This window comes from Haplochromis burtoni, unplaced genomic scaffold (assembly GCF_018398535.1).
Source record: "Haplochromis burtoni strain Fernald_Lab_line unplaced genomic scaffold, NCSU_Asbu1 Contig_223, whole genome shotgun sequence".
NCBI lineage: Eukaryota > Metazoa > Chordata > Actinopteri > Cichliformes > Cichlidae > Haplochromis > Haplochromis burtoni.
The window spans coordinates 482,826-486,597 of NW_024582584.1; positions in this window are offsets into that span (position 1 = coordinate 482,826).

Sequence of the window (3,772 nt, forward strand, 5' to 3'; positions counted from 1 at the left end):
GTTAATTGCAGGGCTTCTATAAACCTCAGTGAGAAGCTCAAAGTAAACAGTTATTTGTACATTGTAAACTGTAAAAGTAGGTTTAACTAAAACCGAGGAGGTGATGCGTAACAGTTAATTTCCTGCTATCAACAAGTTGTAGATGCACGTGAGCTTTATCTGAAACCCATACTGGCCTTAACAATATGCCATAAAAGCTGTTTTCAGTATACAGACAACATCATTTGTCTACTGTGTCTCTTCCCCCAGGGATCAATGGTATTCCATCGTTATATCAAATTATGGATCAGCAGGAACACTGGGGCCAACTCTTCAACGTGGCTTTAAATTACATGAGCTCCGGGTTTGCTTTCTTCTACACTTGTTCTTCCCTCCCCTCGTCTTTTTTTCCCTCTGGCTTTACTAACCAATCACTCTCCCAAATTGCATTCTATGGTCCTATTATGAACGATGACAAGCCACCAAGAAGACCTGGCCCCAAGAACAGCTTCAATCATTGCTAATGCACAGAAGAATGCAGTACAACTCCTGACTTTTCATATAGGCTCTGAGCTGAAATTAGGTTAGCCACCAATTAAAGTCCCAGTTCAGCACAGCATGCTGGCATGCAGCCAGGAAATATACTTGTAGGTCACTGTGACTGTGGCCATGCGGGTTTACGCTCTGGAGCTCTGTCAATTCATTTGTCTGCCACACTATCCCTATCAGGCTGTAGTTTTCTTCTTTAATTTGACTTTTCGTCTAACCACAGCACAGTTTTCTTTGCTGTATAACATATGTCATGTAAGCCTTTTACCTTATAAGAGATATGCACATCCACTGAGGGGCTGCATGGACGATAAGAGCAGGAGTGTTAGAGCTGCGGCTGAGCAGAACACTTCTGCTCCGTCTACCCCCTGATGGAGATAGGAATGCTGTTCCATGTCGCTCAGATCCTCCCCATATCCAAGAGACATACCACATACTGGTAAGGTGACAATGGGGAATGCGCCAGGCTATGGTGGACTTGGACTGCACGCAGACCCTGGTCCACCAAACCCTGGTTCGCCCTGTGGTTCTGCTGGAGGCTGAGTGGGAGGAGGTTAGGTGTGCGTGGAGACATCCAGCTCCACTTCTGGTAGTACAGCTAAAACTGTAAGGGCTTTTAATAAAGCATGTTTACAAAAAATGTGACTCAGACCCAGCCCCACTCTGTATAAATGTGGAGTCAGTAGAGCGTTGGGGGTCCTTTAAATTCTTTTGGCCTCCTATCAGAGAACCTCTCTTGGTTAGCCAACACTACTGCCACAGTGAAAAGGGCTCCACTCCACTTTCTGATGAGTGAAGACATCTTCAGGTACTGCTCTCACCCCGGTCACAATTTGTTTGAACTGTTACCCTCTGGAGGACAACAATGGCTAAATTACCTCCTCAACATGTCTTGAAGTTCTCCAGAGGCTGGTAATGAAGTAATTATTTGATTCAGGTGTGGTGACCCAGGGTGAGATCTAAAACCTGCAGGACACCGGCTCTCGAGGACTAACGTTCCCTACCCCTGCAATATTCAGTTTAGTTTATATATTTCACTGGTGTTCTGTACCTTCTGTTCATATATGTACTGGTTGTGGTGTCTGTTTGTAGTTATGGAATTTATTTGCTCTGTCTGTGTGATTCTTCATCTCAATGTTTCCCTTTTTCAGTTATTTTTAATCACTTCCTGTTTTATTTTCTCCTGTGCCTTGAGGTTTAGCGATTTTGTATTTTTGTCATCTCTGTTTCCCAATGTGACTCTTATTTTAAATGAAAGATTAGGTTTTTGTCCAAGCTAGCTGTGGAGTGCACTGTGATTAAAAATGTTAGATGACAGGAAAAAAATAACCTTTCCCTTTTTGTGTGGCTTTCATTTCTTACTAAATCCTTAGACTAAGAATTCAATTCAATTCAATTTGTTGTAATTTTATTTTATTGCAAAAAAAGTTGTCTTGATGTGCTTTATATTATAAGGTAACGGTGCTAAAATAATACAGAAAAAAAACAACAATCAAATGACCGCCTATGACCAAGAAGTTGACAACAGTAACATTAAAAATAAATTATTAAAAATAAAATTGTGGATATACACTGAGAGAGATTCACTACATAAATGTTAGTTGAATAGTAAAAGTGAAAAGTGCATACCAAACAAATGATCAAGTATTAAAGAAAACAGTGCTAAACTACACCTTAATAACTGTTTTCTTAGTAGATTTCATAATTACCTAAATTACCTTTCATTTTAATTTTCAGCATCAGGAAAAAAAACTGCATCTGTATAGCTCCAAAACAAGCCCGTCTCCAATCAGCATGTGGAGAATTATTGATGCCAGAATGTAATATAATATTTTTGTGCCCAAGAAATGAGACACCCCACAAGGCTGCCAATATGCTGCAGATCCAGCACACATGGTGATTACTCGTGGATTACATGAGCTCTGATTTTTTAACTTTTCATGTCTGATGCCACCTAGAAATTCATCCATATCAGGAAATGTGGCCTGATCTAAATTCCATCCTTCCATCCAGTAGCAACAGCAGACAGAAAAAAGCTCATCTGTGCTGATTCTTAGGTTTACTGGTGTTTGTGAATTCTGTCGTTTCCTATAACATATATAAGCAGATGCTGCATCAGCCCCTGGACAGTATAAATCTAGTACAAACGATAGTGTTAATAAAAACCATCATCAGATGCATTCAAACTGAATCCCATGACTTAGCAGCTGTACTAACATGCTTGATACTTGGGCCTCTTTTCTGAAGCATTATCCAAATTAACTCTTATTTTCATCGTCAGCGCCACAGAAAAACTGCATGTACAGAAAATATAGTCTATATATAATATAATCTAAAATTAGTAACAATTTAATGAAATGTTATGTTCAGTGATGTCATCAGGACCTTCTTTCTGTTGACTGGAAATAGTTGCAAAGTATTTTGTTTTGTTTTTTAGTTTATATTTTGCAAAATAAAGTTTCATATGTCACTTCTTAATGGTGTTTTGATTAGCAACACAAGCCGAGTTTGGCTAAATAAAAAAATGTGAACACCACACTAAGTTAAGTTAACTCTCTTTCTCTGACAGAAGTACATCAGGTTTGTTACCTAAACACACAGTCCTAAGTTGTCCCTTAGGAAGCAAACCTACAATACTGCTGAATACCACTGATTAAGATGAGCTCATCAGTATGACGCGATATTAAAAATAATAACCTACAAAAAAAAGAAAGAAAATAAAGAAATGATGTTGCCTTTAATGATGCATCAGGACATTCTAAAGTTTTAATAAAAGAGCTGCTCTATTCCAGTCCCCAGTTTCTGTCAAATAGCAATAAATGCATATTAAAGTGTTTTTTAATCTGTGTTATAAATAAAAGTAATTGAACAACTGCACCGAAGAAATATTTCAAATGTAAAACAATTCCCACCTGACCTTCTCAGAAACCGTCGATTATTTAGAAAAAGCTTTCAGAATCAAAAAAACAGGGAGAAGAGTGGCACTAAATTAAGGCAAACACTTAAGATTTGATTTTGTGATTGCATTTAAACATCAAGTGCACTTTTTATTATATTGTGTGCATTTACAGGCAGTAACTTTAACAATCTGCTGTATTCATTGTCTTTTATTCTTCCCAATTTCCTATTTTTTCCTTCTTCCTTGTCTGTAAATACTATGTTTAAATTCATAAAATACTTGCTCATGTGAAAGATCACATTGGGAATCAGTGAGGTAGATAAAATAAAATAAAACAAAATAAAA